The 20,954-nt window shown below is 40.4% G+C and overlaps 1 pseudogene; it reads left to right on the top strand.

The window, feature by feature from the left end:
• LOC130708337 (serine palmitoyltransferase 1-like) overlaps nucleotides 1-20,954 on the top strand; it is a 309,612-nt pseudogene that overhangs the window by 13,759 nt on the left and 274,899 nt on the right.

Here is a 20,954-nt window from a genome sequence, read left to right as displayed (position 1 = left end):
ATGTTCATCAGGTGCCTCATCTCATCCTGTACATCCAGACTACATTTTCAAAATTACATTGTTCTCTAGTTCAAGAAAGGATAAGAAACTCAAAATAGTCAAAATACTTGGAATGCATGAAATAACAGGTAAAAGGAATAAAGTGGTTTTTTATGAGAAATTTCCAAACAACTAAATCCTATTACAATAATTATTATAAGAGAGTCTTTTGGTATATTTCAGTTACTTCTGAATCCTTGCCAATGGCTTGTAGAAACAGTGCTTTGTAGTCTAGTTGATCCCTTCCTGTGACAGTCATGCCTGTAAGAACTTAAGGCATGGCTGTCTGTCATATCTTGCAGTAGAGGCTGAGCTCCCTTACCTGCAGTCATGCCTCTCACCTTTGTGTTATAGACTTTTTGTTTTATCATCAGTAGCAGTTATACTTCCTACTTCCCACAGTGAAAAATCCTGAACATAGAAATACAGTTTTTAAGAAATTTCCAGTCAGCCACAAAGCTTCATGGAAAAAGAGCCTTTAGCCTGAGATAAGGAAAGAGGTGAGGGGTTAAGAGCACAAAACTCAATAGTGATTCTGTGTCATTTCCAGGCACAGCAGCTGGACGTGTGTGTCTAGCAGTGTGTTCATTATGATGGTTCCATTACAACAAACAGCTTAGATACCGCTAGAATTGCTGTCCAGTAATTAGCACTGCACTGTATTTTAACTGCTTTTCTCCTGTAGGAAAAGGAAGAATTGATTGAAGAGTGGCAACCAGAACCTCTTGTTCCTCCTGTCTGAAAAGACCATCCTGCTCTCAACTACAACATCGTTTCAGGGTAAATTGTTTTTGCTAGTCAAGGGCTTATATTTGGTTTCCTGTAGGTAAACTCAACAAAGTATACAGTGGTTTATATAGTATTCCTTTTTTAACTGAAATAAGATTTTTAGAAATTTCTGGAGATCAGAAACTGCTTTTTAATAGTCTCCAATTTGGGTTTCTGAGTTTGTCCCTTTTTAAAAAATATATATATATATTTTTTAAAGTAATACACACATGTAATATTTCAAATGGGAAGACAGTTAAAATGAAAAACAGCATTCCTACTTTTTCCCACCTGGATTGTTTCTGATTTTAGATCTGTTGAAGGTTACCTTCATAGCTAGATATTAACAGTATGCTTACACTACTGTTTCTTGATTGATTAATGATAGGCAGTGCCTGTTGACTTTCACAATATGAATTATGAAACTTCAGCTCACTTATGCTACCTACCTCCTGGCTTCCAATGTTTTATTTATTTTTATTTTTATTTCTTAAATTTAAGTATACAGAAAATATCAGGCACATATGTATCTACCACCCAGAAGTAATAGGTATTAACATTTTGCTCTCTTTACTTTAAATCTATTTTTTAAAAGAAATAAAACATTAGAAATGCAGTTGACCCTTGAACGGTATGGGGGTTAGGGGCCCTGACCCTCTGGGCAGTCAAAAACCTGCATATAAATTAGAGTCAGCCCTCCAGATACCCAGTTCCTCCAGATATGTGGTTCTACATCCATGGATTCAAGCAACTGTGGATCATGTAGTACAGTAGTATCTACTGTTGAAAAAATCTGTGTATAAGTGGACCTGCACAGTTCAAACCCATGTTGTTCAGGGGTCAAGTGTATCACTAAAGAAATCCCTTCCCATCTATCACTTACTCTTGCCTCCCAGGCAAGATAACCACCATCTTGAAGTTGGTAGATGTTTTTCCTTTGCTTATATTTATACTTTTGCCACAGCATGCCTGTTGCCATGAAAGTGTTTAGTATTCTATTTAAAAATATGATGTAGGATAGTCTCCTGAGTATGTCCTTCTACTTCTGGTCTGATGTGAGAGAGGCTTGTATTCTTCACTTTCGCGAATTTCTTTGGTCTCATGAAAGTTTTACTTGTCCTGAAATCAGACTTAACCAATCATTAATGTTATGGTTATAAAATCCTTCCTACCACAAAGGTCTAATTTGCCTGTTTTCCATATGACAGGTAGTTGTCCCAACATTATTAGTTGAATAGTCCATTTTTTACCTACTGATTGGAAATTTCCCTTCTTTCATATGTCAAGTTCCCTTATAAAGGATCTGTTTCTGGCTTTATTTCTATTCTTTTGGTATATTTATCTCTCCCTGTGCCAGAACCTCGCTTATACCACAGCTTAATAATAGGCCTTGACTAGAGTGAGTCCTTCACCTCCTTGTTCTTCACAATTGTCTAGGCTATCCTTGACTCTTCACTATGAGTTTAGGTTTAGCTGCTCAGATTTGACCAGAAAATGGGTTTGGGTTTGTGACTAGTAATGCATTGAATTTATGGATTAATTTGGAGAGAATTGGTATATTGCTAATACTGAATCTCTTCACCACGTACCTTGTGTGTCACTTGTATACTTAGGTCTTTTATGTCTCTGAGAGAAGTTACATAACGTTCTTCATAAAGATTTTGCTTACCTTTTTTTTTCCTACTTTTTATTTGGAAATAATAGTAGATTCACATGCAGTTGTAAGAAATAATACAGAGAGATTTCATATACCCTTCATCAGTTTCCCCCAATGGTAACATCTTGCTTAACTATAGTACAGTATCACAACCAGGAAATTAACATTGCATATCTTTTAATAGCTTCGTCTCTGGGTTCCAAAGAGTTTTCACTTCTGTCATGAGGCATCATTTTCTTCTTGTTTCTGTGTTATTGCATTGGCTAGGATACCTACCATGCAGTGTTGAATAGGAGTGGTAACAAGGGCCTCTGTATCTTGTTCCGGATGGCTTTTAAGGGATAACCTGTATGGTGTTATAGGCCTTCCTTTCTCTTCCTAGTTTGCTAAGGGAACTTTTTGTTAGTTTTAAAGTCAGTGTTAAATTTTATTAATTTTTTTTTTTTATTTATTGAGATGGTTGTGACTTTTCTCCTCTAATCCATTGCTATATTAAATTGTACTGATCGATGTTTTTTACATTAATTAAGCATATACATAAATTTTTATGAGAAAAATTGCAAGCAACCATGCCACTCATCCTCACCCCAGATCTCAGCTCTGTAGACTTGCAGAAAGATGGGAGATTTACTCTCCGGAAAGGCTAAATATCAATTGAAAGTCCTAAGAATGTGTGAGGAGGCGGGTGCCATTCTCGAACAGAAAGCAAGTATATAGTGAATAATGGGATGCTAATCCCGTTTCCTCCAACTCAGCTTTCAGAACGTTGGCAACCAGATTTATATCCTCATATACACCTCACTGGAGGATTCCTCTCTGGTGAAACTCAAAGTCAAGAGAATAAAAACAGAAAAGTTTGAGTTTGGGGTCTCCACAGATGAATAAACAAGTCTGTGTCTCATTATCATAGAGTAAAGCCCACCATTTACAAAGAAGCCAAGCCCATTTACACAGTGCTTGCAATTAGCATTTCAGTGTCTTACTCTTAAAAATGTGTGGACAACCTTAAATTATGGTCCATTGATTTTCAACAGAATGCTGAGACAATTCAGTAGGGAAAGAATACTCTTTTTAACAGATTGTGATGGGACAACGGGATATACACATGTAAAAGAATGATGATGGACCCTGACCTCACACCATGTGTAAAAATTAGCTCAAAATTAATCATGGGTTTAAATTTAAGAGCAAAAACTATAAGTTCTTAGTTTAGAAGAAAGAAAACAAAAGAGTAAATCTTCATAATCTTGGATTGGCCAGAGATTTTTAGATACCACACAGAAGCACAAGCAGCAAAAGAAAAAATAGACAAACTGGACTTCATTAAAATTAAAAACATTTGTGCTTCAAAGTCCACTACTAGAGAAATGATACAAAACCCCACAAAATGGAAGAAAATATTTTCAAGTCATATATTTGTTAAGGGGCTAGTATTCAAAATATTAAATATATATAAAGAACTCTTACAACTCAGTGATAAACCCTATTTAAGCGTGACTATTTGGTTAATTTTTATTAATTGTTGGATTTTTTTTTTTTTTTTTTGGCTAATATTTGGTATTTTTAGCATCAGTATTGAAAAATGAGTTTAGTCTTTTTCTTTTCCCTTACTGTGCTGGCCCAGCTTTGGTATCAGACGTATATTAGTCTTATAGTTTTCCGGGCAACATTATTTGTGTTTGTTCTGTTGAGCATAGATTTTTAATCATGAATTTAATGTCTTCAGTGAGTTTTTAAAGCTGTTCATATTTCCTTTTTGAGTAAGTTTTTGTTACTGCCATTTAGTAATTGTTCATTTCTTCTTTTGTTTTCAAATGCATTGGCATGAAGTAGTTCATAGAAGTAGTGCATGAAGTAGTTCATAGAAGTAGTTCATAGTAGCTCCTTTCATATTACTTCTTCTGCCCTGGGTCCTGGAGTGTTTGAGATTTTGTGTGCAGTCTCTGTTTCCCACAGCACTCTGGCTCTCCCTAGAGGAAGCTCCACTGACCTTCAAAACCAAATGTTTGGGACTTCCCTGGTGGTCCAGTACGAATCCACCTTACAGTGCAGGGGACCCGGGTTCAATCTCTGGTCAGGGAACTAAGATCCCACATGCAGTGTTGCAACTAAGCCCACGCACCACAACTACACCGAGCCCACGTGCCTCAACCAGAGAGCCCACGTGCTGCCAACTACAGAGCCCACGCGCTCTGGAACCCCTGCGCCACAACTACAGAGCCCACACACCCCAGAGCCTGCACGCCACAACTAGAGAAGAGAAAACCTGCACACCACAACTAGAGAGAAGCCCACGTGCCACAACGAAAAATCCCGCATGCCTCAATGAAGATCCTGCATGCCTCAACTAAGACCCGGTGCAGCCAAAAAATAAATAAAATAAGTAAATAAATAATAAATTTTTTAAAAAAACGCAAATGTTCTGGGGGTTCATCTTCCTGGTGCAGGACATCCAGGCTGGGGAAGCTCTTGTCGGGCTCAGACCCCTCACTCCTTGGGAAGGGCTTCTGCAAGTGTAATTATTCTCCCGTTTGTGGATCACCTACCTGCGGGTATCGGTCTTGACTATACCATGTCTGCACCTCGCCTACCCATCTCATTGTGATTCCTTCTTTATATCTTTAGTTGTGGAAGATCTTGTCTGCTAGTCTTCAGGTCATTCTCATTGATAGCTGCTCTGTAAATAATTGTAATTTTGGTGTGCCCATGGGAGGAGGTGAGCTCAGGGTCTTCCTAGTCTGCCATCTTGGCCACTCCCAATGCAATAAATTATTATTTATTTATTTATTTTTGGCTGCGTTGGGCCTTCGATGGTGCACGCGGGCTTTCTCTAGTTGTGGCAAGCAGGGACTACTCTTCGTTATGGTGCACAAGCTTCTTGCTGTGGTGGCTGCTCTTGTTGAGGGCTCTAGGCGCACAGGCTTCAGTAGTTGCAGCATGTGGGCTCAGTAGTTGCAGCACACGGGCCCTAGAGCGTGCAGCTTCAGTAGTTGCGGTGCGTGGGCTCAGTAGTTGTGGCTCGAAGCCTCTAGAGCGCAGGCTCAGTAATTGTGGAGCACGGGCTTAGTTGTTCTGTGGCATGTGGGATCTTCCCCGACCAGGGATCAAACCTGTGTCCTCTTCATTGGCAGGTGCATTCTTAACCACTACACCACCAGGGAAGTCCCAATACATTATTTTTTAATTAAGGTGTGTACATTGTTTTTTAGACATAATGCTGCTGTACACTTAATAGACTACAGTATGGAGTAAACATAACTTTTACATGCACTGGGAAACCAAAAAATTCATGTGGTTCTCTTGATTGCTATACTTGCTTCATTGCGGTGGTCTGGAACTGACCCCGCAGTATCTCTGAGGTGTTCCTGTATACACAGTTTTCTTGAGTTCTGGATTCTTTCATTCGTCCGGTTGTCTGTTCTCCCTCAAGTGCCAAACCTGTTGTTAATGGGGGTCTGTAGTATTTGTTTCTTTCTGGTAAAGCACCATTGTCCTATTTCTAAGTTCACTTATGTAATTACTGACTCTCACTAATAGTGTGGTTGTGGGTTTTGGCTGGGAAGGGTTTTATTTTCCCTCCTTTGACTCTTCTGAAGCCTTGCTGTGGAGACGTCTTTCTGTATCGGTTTTATTTGCCTCTGTGAGCAACTTTGAAGTGTCTTCAGCTCCAGTATTCCTGTGTTAAGTGCCCTGTCTGGCTTGCTGCTGCAAGCCTGCATGGGGCACAGGTGTTAGCCTTCCACTTCTCATGGAAACTGTTCTCCTTTCCTGCCCCATGTGCTAGGCAGAAACAAGGTGTCTGCATCCCTACGTCATGCTGGCAGCTTATCGACTCTGGTCAGGGGCTTTGGGTGTACTTATTCCTGATAGTTTGATTTCTCTGTGTGTCACAGTTTTTGTAGAATGGCTTCAACTTTCACAGCAGCAACTGTTAGTACAGACTTGTCTATGTGGATATTTTGTTTTTTCATCTTTTTGTGGGTGCCAACACCTCCACATCAGGGAGGACTTACAAAACTGAAGAAGTCCTGGGAAGTGGGAAACTAAATAACAGTGGATTATTTGAAAGAGAAGAAGCTCTTGAAGCAATAGGAAAAAGGAAGAAAATATGTAATGAACACCTCTTATAATGACAAGTTGAGAGATGAAGTAATTGAGGCTTATGCAGGCCAGGTAACATCCCTGAGTTTCTGAAGTGGTCAGTAGCCATAATACTGATGGGATCTGCCTGACTCCACAACCATGTTCTTTTCACCGAGTCTTGTGTGAGTTCATCTGCTTTTGTGAATTTACTTCAAGTAGTCATTCTTTTCCTTCCCTGGTTTCCCAGCATCTTTCGTTGTTTTTCTCATAGAAAACCAGTTCTGTTAAAACATACCAGTGAGAGTGGTGTTCCCCCGTCTTTTCTGACCACAGTGCATTTTACAGAGCAGCCCAGTGCACAGAGCAATGCGTGTGTAGAACAGTTCCGTGCCACCGTCCTTTCCCTGGCCCTGTTGGTGCATTTCCATTCCGTCCTATTCTTATGGTTTACTTTAGGTGAAATGGGCTGGCTGTGACTAAGTGAATTGATCTCACAACCCTTTAAGAGCTCATGTCCCATAGTTTGGCCAGTGTTTTTGAAGCATGACTTAAAGCTAGAGTATTTGTCAGCAGAGGACATAATAGGTTGTCTCCTCAAGAGCCCATCTCTTGTCTCAGCTGAACTCAATCCATGCTTCTCCTATGCAACTGGCCACTCTGTTTTCCCCCCTTTTTGGATGAGGGGGATTCCTTTTAAATGGTATTCCAGCATTAACTTTAGAAATTGGGAACAGCGCTTACTTATTTTGGTGGCTTCCTGTAGGTAACATGTAATTTTTTTTTTAATATTTATTTATTTTTATTTATTTATTTATTTTGGCTACGCCGGGTCTTAGTTGCTGCATGCGGACTTCTTAGTTGCTGCATGCAGACTTCTTAGTTGCAGCGTGCATGCGTGATCTAGTTCCCCACCAGGGATCAAACCCAGGCCCCCTGCATCGCGAACGCAGAGTCTTACCCACTGGACCACCGGGGACGTCCTAGTAACATGTATTTTTAAACCACTTAACTGTAAGATTGTTGCTTGCTCTGCCTCTTCATACCTTTGATCTTGATCTTTTTATGTTTCCTCCCTGTGTGTCTCATTCCAGGTACTTTATTTAGCAGCTTCTTTCTTAAGTGAGTTTTAGAGCTAAAGCAGCGGTGTGCCAGTAATCTAGGCGCCGTGGACTTCTAGCTCACTTCTTTATCTGAGTAGTGCGGGGTGACCTATTAAGAGTAGAGCTGATGACCGAGTGTCTGACTTTTAATATGCTACTGTCTAATTCTACTTCTTAAGAATAAAAAGAGAGAGAGGAGGCTAGAGTGCAAACAGAGTAGAATGGCAACACTTGGGTGTCCTGTCGCCTTCCCTCTTCTGGACAGCTGATAATGTGTGTCCTGTAACAAGAATGACTGCTGAAGTATACCACTCTTGTCTCTTTCCCCAGCCCTCCAAGCCATAACATTGTGGTGAATGGAAAAGAATGTATAAACTTTGCCTCATTCAATTTTCTTGGACTGTTGGATAACCCTAGGCTCAAGGTAAGTAGCACATATGCTGAAGTGGACAGATAACATGACTGACATAAGCATCTGGACATAAAATAAGAGACAAATGCAGAATATCAGAAAGGGCTGTGTAAGTACTTACTCTTGACTCTTTAGTGACAGAGCTGTAACCTAGTTTTCAACAAAGGGAGGCAAGGGTGTCCTAATGTGGCTTAGTGTTGGGTGACAACCAGAGAACTATATGAACCAGACCCAGGTAATAGTTGGAGACGTATCTAGGAAATTGCTTCATCTCCTGTTGGGATTGTGGGCCAGTAAACATTTTTTGAGGAAAGACCTATGCCCACAAATGCCAGAAAGTGCGAATGCATTGAGTTAACCAGGTTTTAATGATCAAGCTAATATAACTTTTCCATGTTTTAAGTCGTATACCTAAGTCTTCCCATCCCTCTTTTCTTTATATCCTGTTAGAATGGTCTTAGTACTAAGAAAGGGAAAGCCAGGGTACTGGGGAGCTATGTGGGTTAAAGAATAGGAAATGTCATTTTTAAACTGTCGAAGATATATTATTACAGTCTAATTTTTTTTTTTTACTTTCACGAAGGCAGCAGCTTTGGCATCTCTAAAGAAGTGTGGTGTGGGAACTTGTGGACCTAGAGGATTTTAGGGCACATTTGGTATGTTTTCTGTCATATTTTTCAGACTCCTGCTTTCAAGAATTAAGATTCAGTTTGATTTCAGAACTCCTTGGAAAAGGTACCCTTAATGAGTTGTGGTAATAAGCTGGCGAACTTTCTAGATTTTGTGTTTGAGATCATTGGTAGGAGATGCACTGGTCTGGGGCTGACTGTCCCTGTGGAGAAGAGCCATAGGTACCTAAGGCACACTGTCTCAGTAGGGCGAAGCCCGAGCTCTTGCTGCATTTGCCCCAGGAGACAGTGGTGTGAGGAAACTGTTTCTGCCGGGCATGACAGTTGTAAGGGGAGGCGTCCGGCTGTGAGTGGCTCTGCTCTTGGTAGTCGTGCAGGAGCCCAGATTCTCCCTGTCTCGTTGCTCTAGGCCTGAGGGCACCATCTTTGTCTGTGTGGCCGAAGCCAGGTGATGAGTATGGGGGAGCAGGCGTGCAGGGCATGGGTACCTGTTCAGGTGGGCGGGTGGGGTTGCTCATCATTCTGCCCACATTCTGTTGGTGAGAACATAACCCAGGTCACGTCTCCCAGCAGAGGGGCTGGAAAGTTGCTCTACCTGGGCGGCCACCACGTGCCGGGAGGAAAGTGAGAACGGATTTGGGGGATGGGGCAGGTCATACACTGTGTAGCCCTTTTCTTTCTGGAATGAAGACAAAGGATCATTGATTTCCTTGTGTGTGAATGACCTGGAGATGGGCTAACTACATATTAGGATGAGAGTGTGATTTCAAACACTATGAACTCCCTAAATCAGAGTCATCAAAGAAGACCCTGGAATTTTTATGGTGGTTTTTTATTAAACGTATATTGTTCTTTGCTTCTGAAAATTTCAAAAATGTTGTTAAATAATTTTCCAAATGAGTGTATTACTGGAAATAACATTCTGGTTTACAAAATGTCAGAGGGTAGGGACAATGGGGCCAGGGAAGTCTCTTTTGTCTTCTCTACTTATTTTCATTTCTGGGTCTTTGTTGTTTTCACTTTAACAGTTAAGATGTTTTTATTTAAGGGAGCACCTTTCTTTATCCCTTAGCTAATTTAGTGGTTAAATTATTTTTATTGGAAACAGATGATGGGAGTTGGTGTCCAAGAATCCTACAGCTGGAAAGGATCTTTAAAATCTTGTATTCCAGCATCCCAGCTAGTCAGAAGAATAGAAAGCTCAGAGAGGTTAAGTGACTTCCTCATGGTCACATAGCTAATTAATTTCAGCCCTAAAACTAGAAAATAAGTATTCTGATTTGCAATATTAATGGCAAGCTCAAAGACTTAAAAGAGCTCAGATCAGAGGCTCCCTCTTTCCTCTAGCCTAGTGCAAACATGATTTGTTTGCCTGCTTTTTATTGGTAGGGTATTATTTCCTTCATAAGAATTAGAAAACCAGAAAAGGCATTTTTTTTACAGGGTTGTTTGTTGTAATCTGATCGACAAGGCTTTCTTTCCATGATCTGCTTGCGGGGTAAAGAAATTTTTTCTTGAAAGCCTCTCTTTCTAGTAGATTTTATTTGCATGTGTGGCCTTGGCTCTTGCTCGGGAGTTAAATCTGAGAAGACCGATAAGAGATTTATTGCTAAATTTAGTGGAAAAAAAGTTTCAAATCTTCAAGACCAGTTTTCCCAGAGCTATGGAAATATGTTGTTTTAATTGCCCAGTCAATTTTTCATTTGGGTCACCTGAAATACGTGTAATAGGATGCTGTGTGCCTCTAAACTTGGGGAGGGGGGTCGTTAAATTAATGATTTAAAAATTTTTTAAGTTAAATATAGTTGACATACAATATTATGTTAGTTTCAGGTATACTATATAGTGATTTGACATGCATGCATTATGAAATGATCACCATGGTAAGTCTAGTAACTGTCTGTCCCCAAAGTTATTACAATATTTTTGGCCATATTCCTTATGCTGTATGTTACATCACCATTGCTTATTTATTTTATAACTGGAGCTTTGTACCTCTTAATCCCCTACACCTAATTTTCCCCACCCCTGATCCCCTTTCCCTCTGGCAACCACCCCTTTGTTCTGTGTTTCTATGAGTCTGTTTTCATTTTGTTTTATTTTGTTTGTTTTGTTGTTTAGATTCCACATATTAGTGAGATCATATGCTATTTGTCTTTCTCTGTCCAACTTATTTCACTTTTCATAAAACCCTCTTGATCCATCCTAAATTAATTTTCTTGATTGAATAATTCAATCCATGATATAAACCTCAAAGATTTAAAGAGATAGTGAAGTCTTCTCCCCACTGCCATTCCACCCCCAAAAAAGCCAGCTGCTATCAGTAGTTTCTTGTTCATTCTTCCAGGCTTTTTTCAGTGTGTGCAAACCACTTCCATACATTTTCCCCCCCGTTTTACAAAAATGGTAGCATACCACATACGTGTGGTGTGCTGTTCAAGTGCGTTTTAAATTTAAATTGGATTTCATCTTTCAAGTGTCTGAATAGGCCACCAGAGTCAATATAATGAACACATAATTGTGTATTAGCTACTCTGAACTACTTATTGGTCACTGTGTCATCCTTATCCTAATGTAGTAGAAGGTTCAAACAGACTGTGGTATCTGGACAAAGGTTGAAGGTTAATTGGCAGTGTGATGGTTTTGTAATAAGACACCAAACCTACAGCTTGGAGTAATGTGTATTGTTTTTTGAGTACATTGTCCTTCCTGTAAACTTGTTTTGTTCCTTTTCAGCAGTTGCCCATGCTTGCTTATCATCTTTTTTCCTTTCTTTATGTGTATATCGTATGTATTTTTACTTGGTTTTCCAACAGGGTATTTTCTGTGTTTTTCCTTATTCTGGAACTAATCACTTAAATTACTGTAGTTGTGTTAAATTACCTTGAAATTTCAGTGTTAGATAAGTTCAAGAAGCTACTTGAGGTCAGCTAAGGCTATATTTTAAATCTCTAAAATACCCTTGGGACTTCCCTGGTGGCACAGTGGTTAAGAATCCGCCTGCCAATGCAGGGGACACAGGTTCGAGCCCTGGTCCAGGAAGATCCCACATGCCACGGAGCAACCAAGCCTGTGTGCCATGACTACTGAAGCCCGTGCACCACAACTACTGAAGCCCGCGTGCCTAGAGCCTGTGCTCTGCAACAAAGAGTAGCCCCCACTCGCCACAACTAGAGAAAGCCTGCGCACAGCAACGAAGACCCAACACAGCCAAAAATAAATAAATAAATTTATTTTAAAAATAAAAAAAATAAAATACCCTCTATAATTCAATTATTCTGAATATTTAGGGTACGTTTGCCCTTTGTACTGAGCATTAAAGCAGAAGTGAACTTCCCTTTCCTCTCATTTTAGTAGCTTACATGTGAGGCTAGGGTCTCTTTCCCAGGCCCAACCAAAAGGTTGCTTTTGATTTTGGCTTTTTCTTTTCCTGGAAGTACTAATATCACTCAGGCATCTGTTTTCAGTGATGAAAATGCTCCCTCTTTTAGCTCTTTTCTCAACTTTTCAGATAGTGAATGAAAATCACTTATTGGAAAAGTAAATTTCCTTATTAAAACATTTTCTGTTTATTATTTCATAGTAACATAATAGATGATACTAGATGATTAACACAGAAAAAGAAAATTGACAGTTGAATTAAAATTCTTCTAGTTTCTGAGGCTAAATGTTCTCCTGCCTCCTGAAGGCCCAGCAGGTTCTTAAAATAGTCTTGTGAGGACCGTGTGGATCCGAAGTTTTCCACCTTCTCATCTTATTGTTTTAATGTGTAGTTTAGAATCAGTCAAGTGATTTTATCAGGTTGTGGAGCCTTCCTTTCCTCTAAGGCTAATGGGGCCCCTATGCACTTTGATAGTTTCTCTTGTTGAACCTCTCTGATTGTTTTGTTTGTAATGCATTCAGATCTCATTTACATGTGGTTTATCCCTGTGCCTGGGATCTGCTTTGCATACATGATGCCTACTTGACTCTTTGGTCTTAAACTAAATCAAAAGACAATTAGTGGCAGAGTTTCATGGTGAGAGATAGTGGCATGTAATTGTGTTCTAGAGCCAATAGTAAACAATTGTTCATTTGTTTATTTTAAAAAATATTTTCTCTCTGTTGTAGGACCATGACTACATGTTTTAGTAGGAAGGGCATTTGGTCATAAAATTCCTAGATCTGCCACTTCTTCCTACCAGTCATGGAATTGTAGTTTTCGCAGTGTAGGCAGGGAATGATCTTAGTTGCACAACTTAGAACATTTTGGTAAGAATCACATAAGATACCGTATGTGAAAACATTCTGGAAAACATTCAGCACTGTTTTTAATGTTCTAATGAGTACATAGGTGATATTTGTACTTTTAAGAAAATTGTCCAAGTCTCAAGGGATTTAAAAAAAGTATGTAACACAAAAATATGGAGATTTTAAGAGAAAATATAGTTGGTTGTTTTTAAACTGTTCTAAAGTTGGGTATTTCATAGTCTTTCCTCTGAAAAACAATCAAGAAGGCCATAACACCTCCTTTTATTCTGATAAATAGGAACTTGAACAAGTGGCTTTAATATAAGATCGTCCTTAAATATCCAGGATTTGGATAACTTAATTAGCAGATAGCGTACCTTTTTTCCTTCTAAAAGATTACTTTTTTTTATTCTACAAATATTGAGTTAATTGAACAAACACCAGCATGTTGCTTTTTCGATGCCAGACATCGTTCTGAGTGTTTTATAAGCATTCTCTTGCGGTTCTCCTAACAATCCTTTGAGGCAGGTAGAACTGTTAACCATTTGACAGGGGAAGGACCTGAGAGGCACAGAGCAGTTTTGGGCCTGTCCCTGGTTCACACCTGGCAATGAGGGAGCCCAGATCTGAACCCCCTGTGATGACTGCCATGGCCAGGCCTTGTGTTTGGTGTGGGGCATCCTGCCCTGGCCTTGCCTCCCATCTGTTACGTTCTGGTGAGGGAGCAGGTGCCAGAAAGGGCAGCAAGTGCTGAGAAGACACAGAGGCTTTCTGGTCACCTTCCTCCGTGGCCTCTTGCCTACCATATTGGTTCCTAACAGTGAATGAGAGAATGACGCATGCAAATCTGTGGCACTAATTGTTGAAATGGATCATACACACAGAAGATAGGCATCCAAAGTTAAAGAACATGCCCTGGTAGTTTTTCTGTTTGCTGCCTCCCCCGCCCTTGGGTTAAGAGTTTCTTCCTTGCAGAGTAGCTATCAGACATCAAAAGAAGTTATGCAACTGTCCGTGTTTACCTGTCACAAAACCTGCTTTGCAAGGCTGACATCAGCTAAAACCCAGTGTCTTTAGATAGGAGGAGGAAAGGCCCATCTTTTTTAAACTTTTGGGACTAGGCAAGAACCAGTAAGTCATTGATTTATTGTAGAGGGATTCTTCTTACCACTTTATGGCAATGACATAAAAATGGCTATGAGTATGTATAATGAGAATACTAACATAATTTTTATCAACTGGGTAGCTAACTCTAAAGCCCTAAAACAAAGCCAAGATTGTTTTACTGTTTTATTGCTAATCAATGAGGAGAGTCATTTAGAGCTACAGAATGATTTAAAATCCTTTTTTGTAGTTGGCAAAAACAGTTTGTCTGTATCCATAGCATGTTTTTTTCTTTTTAAAATGGAGATACTGAATGAGAGCAATTCACTGTGGCTTGGGTTGTCCATCTGCTAGCTAAATTGTTGAGATTTGGGATAGATAATTCCCAGTTCAGAGGCAGCATTGTAATTTGAAGGAGGCCTCCTATGGGGGACCTGGCCTCCTGTCTCATCAGAAGTGAGAGGCAGCAGAGTGGTGGGGACCTATCTGTGGGCAGGGTGCTCAGAGAGCACTAACAAAGAGGAAAGGAAGACATGCCTGAGACACGCCCGTGCTCAGCTGCATGGACGTAGCTGGTTCTCTGGTGCTTTGCTGCTTTCCTCGTTCTTGCCAGACTTTGCCTGCAACACTTCCCTGGCAGCATATCTCGTGGAAGGGCGGGCAGTCAGGAGCAGGATCAAGTCTTCAGACTTGGTGGTGTTGATGTCACAGATTTGATGCTTGAAGAGCTAAGCACTCTTTTGGTGCCATTTTGATCAACCGGGATGCATTCTTCTACACGTTACTGTGAAATCTCATATTTATTTAGTGTTGCTCTAATGAAAGTGTCACTTCTATAAAAACGACTACCTGATTGGTAATGGAAATCAAATGGTATTTCATGTGTTTTTTATGCAATAAGCTATGTTGGTATACATTTTAACTTATAAATGGGAAGAAGCATGCCTAGTTGTTTATCATTACTTGATGGGATAAATTGGAATGGGATAAATAGTTCATTTTCACAATTCTATATCATCCTTTAAGAAGTCTACAAATGAAGTGGTCTTCAATTTATTTTATTATTTGGATATTGCTGCTAAATTTTCTAATTCCTCACTATACCTCTCTTGCCATCAAACTGAGGTGTCGTTCGGACCCTCTGTGTCGTCTCATCTCTCACTCAGTAGCTGGCGCCCACCCCAGCAGCCTTTGGTTCACAATCGAGGGACCTCTGCGCCTTTAGTCAGAAGCCACTGTGAATGTGTTGTAGTTCTGAGTGTAGAAGGGACCCAAGTGCTTCAGACCAGGGGAGTGAAGGCACAGCTTAGCCTTGTATCTGCCCTCTGGGCTCCGAGTTCTCCATTGACAGCTGCCAGATGCTTCTCTTAGCTGTCTCACTTTGTCAAGTGGCAGAAACCCTATATTTCTCTTTGATCCAGTGCTTATCAGAGTATTTTTATGTGATACTTACTAAATGTTTGATTAACAATTGAATGAGATTGTTGGACAGCCCTCATTTAACTACTTATTAAAATTTAGTCCTTTGTGAAGTTGTATCTTTTATAATTCTTAATTTTGTCTTTTACTAGTTAAAAAGCATCACAGTAAGATTAACTTGCCTCTGATAAATCAGTGAGTGGGTTTACAGATTTTAGACACTTTATTCAAATGTTCTAAAAAGTTGTTTATTCCTGTTGCTGAGCTGACCTTACTCACTTGTTCCTCCCTGGAAGTTGGTGGAAATCTCACACTTAACAGCTAACCAGGTCTCTGTTGGAAATATTTAGTCCACTCAGTGTCCAGCCTTGTATCCAGCTGGGTGAAGTTGTTTCTTTTGTATATCTCAGTCCTGCAGGTCTTTTCCCTCTCCCCCTTCTCACCAGGAATGTCTCTGGTAGGGAGGGGCATACTTGGAGGGAAGGCTGATGCTGAAGGGGTCTCCTGGAGCGAGGCTCCCAGCCACAGGTCCTCGACATCTGAGCCGGAGGGCTCTGCCGGGCCATCAGCCCTCTCCACCGCCCCTCACTGGGGAACGTCTGGGTCCCCCTGCCACTGCCTACACTTCTGAGTTCCCCTCAGTGGACATGCCGTGGCTCTGAAAGTCTGCCTTTACTCCTCAGAGTTCCTCGTTTCTCCCATGAAGCTCCAAGGCTGGAGGGGCCTGGCTGCATCCTTCCTGTATCAACTTCTGAGTTCTCTTTGCGCAGAGCATGTGGTAAAACTCTGATCTCGTTCTCCAGACTTGGGTCCTGCTGTAGTTAAAAGAGCTAAAGAAAGTTTAAAAAAATTTTCTCTGCCTCATTTTAAGACACTTGGAAGTTTTCTAGTTCACAGCCAGCTGGTACACTATTTATTTTAGACATCGCTGGTCCCTCCATCCCAGGGTGTGAAGCCTCATGGCTTAGCCTGGGAAGGTGAAAGGCTATATGGAACGATGATGTAAGAGAGAAAAAAAAATACCAGTTTAATAATTACAGTTTATCCCTATAATTACATCAACATTCTTCTTAAGCTGCTTCCATAAAAGGACCATATTTCTCTTTGTACTATACGTTTGAATTCACCAGTACACTTCAAAAGAAATTTAGACAGAAACTCAGTACTGCAGAGTGATGGCAGGTGCCACCACTAAGTGCTGACACAAACTGTTAGAGGAGTGACCACCACAACTGAAAAAGTTCCTGTCTCTTGATGCAGAGTATGTGGGGTTCTTTTTAACTTAACTACTTTTCTTTTTTCTTTCTTTTCCTTTTAAAAGCTGGTTGACAGTTGTCTTCATGCCTGGTTTGGTCACTTCTCCTAAAATGCAAAACGGCGTTAATAAGTTAATGTCGTACATTGGTAAAGTCTTGGCATTGTTGGTTGAGGGAAGTTAAAGCAGGCAAGGTCACTGGACCTTGAATTCTTATTGCTAGAGTGATATAAAAGCAAAACCTAGAGTCAGAGCTGTCCCAGTCACATATTTATAGACAAATGAGTAGCTGATTCAGCTCACAGAGTATAGAAACAGTTTTGGCCCAGAATTATCTTAGTAGATATTGTATGACTTGTAACTTAAGAACAATTACATTTTGACCACAAGGTGACAGTATTAATAGCTAAACTGCTTATGTTATTTTATTTATTCTTTAGTCAAAGAAAAAGAATTATGAGACAGTTTAACCATTTAACTTTGTACTCTTGAACTAGATGTGCACTTGGATTTGGAAGACCGCCTGGCAAAATTTATGAAGACAGAAGAAGCCATTATATACTCATATGGATTTGCCACCATAGCCAGTGCTATTCCTGCTTACTCTAAGAGAGGGGACATTGTGTTTGTGTAAGTAATCTTTACTGACATTTCTTATCAGAATTCCTTTGGAAATAATATTGGCCCTCCTAGAGAATTCCTTTGTTAGAGGTCATCTGCCTAAAATAATATTGATTTTTTTTTTTTTTCATTTTTAAAGAAATATATAGTCACCCGGCCAAGTAGTTCTGCAGAACTAGTGAGACCTCCACTGGAAGGATGCCTTAAGGTGTCGGTACTTTGTTATCTGCCATTATGATTTTATTTATTGATGTTGAGAAGACCAAACTTATGTAGGAGCGGACCAGCCCTCTGTTTTCCCTGTGCAGCTCTGTGACAGTGTGGTGTCCTTGTGAGTCCATGGTCGTAGCCCACATAGCCACTCATACTACCTGATAAAGTCACTCCACTTCTCAGTACCCTCGCTGCAACTCTTGGTCTCTGCTGATCTTGCTTCATGGCTTGTTAAGAATATGGAAGTCATGAGTTGCAGACTTCCTTAACTTTCCAGGAACAAATGACACACTTGCATACATGTGCACTAAATGTATGGTGTTGCTTTTTACTGTGGAGGGGAAGAGCAGAGAGGAGTAGAGTGAGGGCTGGCATAGCCCAGGCAGCTGGTTATACCCGTCAGGAGCACCTGCCACTAGCCCGAGCCTCTGTTATCTTTTGAGTGGACAATTAAATGACTCTCTTCATTTAGGTCTCAGAGTGACTTTTGTTTCCTCTTTTCCTTTTTGACACCATAGCCAGACACTCCATTTAAGAGCTTCCATTGTTCCTAAAATAAATATCCAAGTTCTTATTATGATCTTGTACATTCTAGACTACTGTTTTAGGCCCATTTTCTACCATTTCCCCTTAGGTGGTCATGCTGTGTAGCCTTACCAGCCTTATATGCTAGTTTCCCCTCAAGGCCTTTGCACGTGCTAAGACCCTAAGTCCCTACGCCTAGAACGTTGTTCCTCCTCTCATCTCCTACTTAATTCCTGCTCATCCTGCACATGTACCACCTCTGCAGGAAAGCCTTCCCCAAGCTCTCAGACCAGGTCAAGACCCCTTGCTGCATGTGGAGAAAATTTTACAGCCAGAGGAGTTTGGTATCCTTGTGAATCCATGACCACGCAGGCATTTACGTGCCTGTCAGAATCACTGTTTCTCAAGCCTCCCTTAACTTACATATGCAGGTGTGTGCGTGTGTGCTCATGGGCGCCCGCACCGTCTGCTCTTGGCTCAGCTTGCCTCACGCTCACTGTACTCTTTTACACCACTTTCAACGGTTCATACCAGCCCGTTGCCTAGGATAGCATGTGCCATTTAGTGGTGCTCAGTAAATACCTTCAGTAAGAGAATGAATGGAGGCTGGAGCGCAAAAGAGGGGTCCAAGTGACTGGACTTCAGAGCCCGGCTCACCTCAGTCCCTGTACCATCCTGCTGCTTCTCACTCACTGTCGGAGCACCTGTAGTGCAACAAGCTCAAGCACACGCTGCAGGGCTGGCTCTTCCTGGGGGTTTTCAGCACGCTTGTGTCCCATTCTTCCCCACAGCCCTGTGACAGTTACCTGGGAGCACTCCAGCACATGGCCTGGGCCTGAGTAGAATTGTTTCCCAATGTGACCATGAAAATGAATGTTTCTATTAATTTCTTGCACATAGTTTAAAAAATCAGTAATAATAAAGACTCATCACAAATTTGAGAGCCAGTGATTTAAACAGTGATTCTAGGTTTTTAATAAAGCATAGTTGCAGACAACTACAATACAGTGTCAGCCAATATCGCTTTATACAAGCCCCCACCATAAATTCCTTTTTGAGTTTAAAGTCCAGAAGAAGTTTACAGTTACAGTTGAACTTGTATGCTTCCTTTGTCAGATAATAAATACTATATTGTCCTTTTGGTTTTCACTGCTAGGAAACCTAGTCTAAACTCACTTTCAAATCTTATGCCTGGTGTCTTAGAACTTCAGTTTCTAATGAGTCATTAGACAACTTAATTATTCCCTTATACATAATTTTAAATATTCCACCTGAAATTCATTTGAAAGTAGGAACACTAGAGGTAAAAATGGTGTTTAGTAAATTATTTGACAAATTGTTTTTGATAAATTCATTAGGCATAGACAATATGTTCGATGTTTTATTTTCTTTCTTTTGTAGTAAACAGTGATAATGCTTTGCCAGTAGGTCTCAGAACAATGGTTGTTTATATACCTAAGTCTTTCCTTGTCACTCTGTCTGTATATTACTTTGTGTACCCTTTTCTAATGAAATGTTTTATATTGAGATAATTGTGGATTCACATACACTTGGAAGAAATAATACAGAGATTTTATGTGCCCTTTACCCAGTCTTCCCCAATGGTCACCTCTTGCAAAACTGTAATACAGTTTGAAAAGTGGGATGTTGACATTGATAAAGTCAAGATAATCCCTCTTGTTGCCACACCCATATCCCTTCTACCCTACCCACTCTTTAGCCCCTGGCAACCACTAATCTGTTCTCCATTTCTGTAATTTCATGATTTCAAGATTGTTGTACAGGGACTTCCCTGTTGGCGCAGTGGTTGTGAATCCGCCTGCCAATGCAGGGGACACGGGTTCGAGCCCTGGTCCGGGAAGATCCCACATGCCACGGAGCAACTAAGCCCGTGCGCCACAACTACTGAGCCTGCGCTCTATAGCCCGCGAGCCACAACTACTGAAGCCCGCATGCCTAGAGCCTGTGCTCTGCAACAAGAGAAGCCACCGCAATGAGAAGCCTGCGCACCGCAATGAAGAGTAGCCCCCGCTCGCCGCCAACTAGAGAAATACCGTGCACAGCAACAAAGACCCAACACAGCCAAAAATAAATAAATAGATTAAAAAAAAAAATGTACAAATGTGAGTCATACAGTAGGTAAAACATTTGAGGATTGGCTTTTCTCATTCAGCATTAATTATTTGGAGATTCTCCAGGGTTGTTATGTGAATCAAGAGTTTGTGCCTTTTGATTGCTGAGTCATATTCCATGGTATGGATACACCACAGTTTGTTGAACCATTCACCTATTAAGGATATCAGAGTTGTTTCTAGTTTGGGGCTATTACAAATAAAGGTGCTGTAAATATTCATGTATAGCTTTTTCTGTGAACATAAGTTTTCATTTCTTTGAGGTATATGCCAAGGAATGCAGTTGCTGGTCATAAAGTATTGTGCGTTAAGTTTTTTAAGAAATTGCCAAACTTTTCCAGAGTGGCTGTATTATTTTACATTTCCATGAACAGTGTATAAGTGATCTAGTTTCTCCAACATCCTCAGGAGCATTTGGTGTTGTCGCCTTTTTTTTTTTTTTTTTTTTTTTAGCCATTCTCATAGGTGTGTACAGATATCTCATTGTAGTTTTAGTCTATATTTCCCTGATGCTACCATACTTACTGTTTTTAGGCTTTGGTCTTGGCATCAGGGTAATACTTCATAAAGTCAATTTGAAAGTGTTCCCTCTTTTATTTTCTGGAGAAACTGTATAAAACTGTTGTTAATTCTTTAAATGTTTGGTAGAGTTCTCCAGTAAAAACAGCTGGACCTCGAGATTTTTTTTTTTTTGGAAGTATTTTTACTATGAATTTAATTTCCTTAGTACTTGTAAGGCTATTCAAATATTGAGTGAGTTGAAGTAG

This window comes from Balaenoptera acutorostrata, chromosome 6 (genome assembly GCF_949987535.1).
Source record: "Balaenoptera acutorostrata chromosome 6, mBalAcu1.1, whole genome shotgun sequence".
NCBI classification, from domain to species: Eukaryota; Metazoa; Chordata; class Mammalia; order Artiodactyla; family Balaenopteridae; genus Balaenoptera; species Balaenoptera acutorostrata.
The sequence above is the reverse complement of the archived record's forward strand: the minus strand, read 5'-3'. Positions and strand labels throughout refer to the sequence as shown.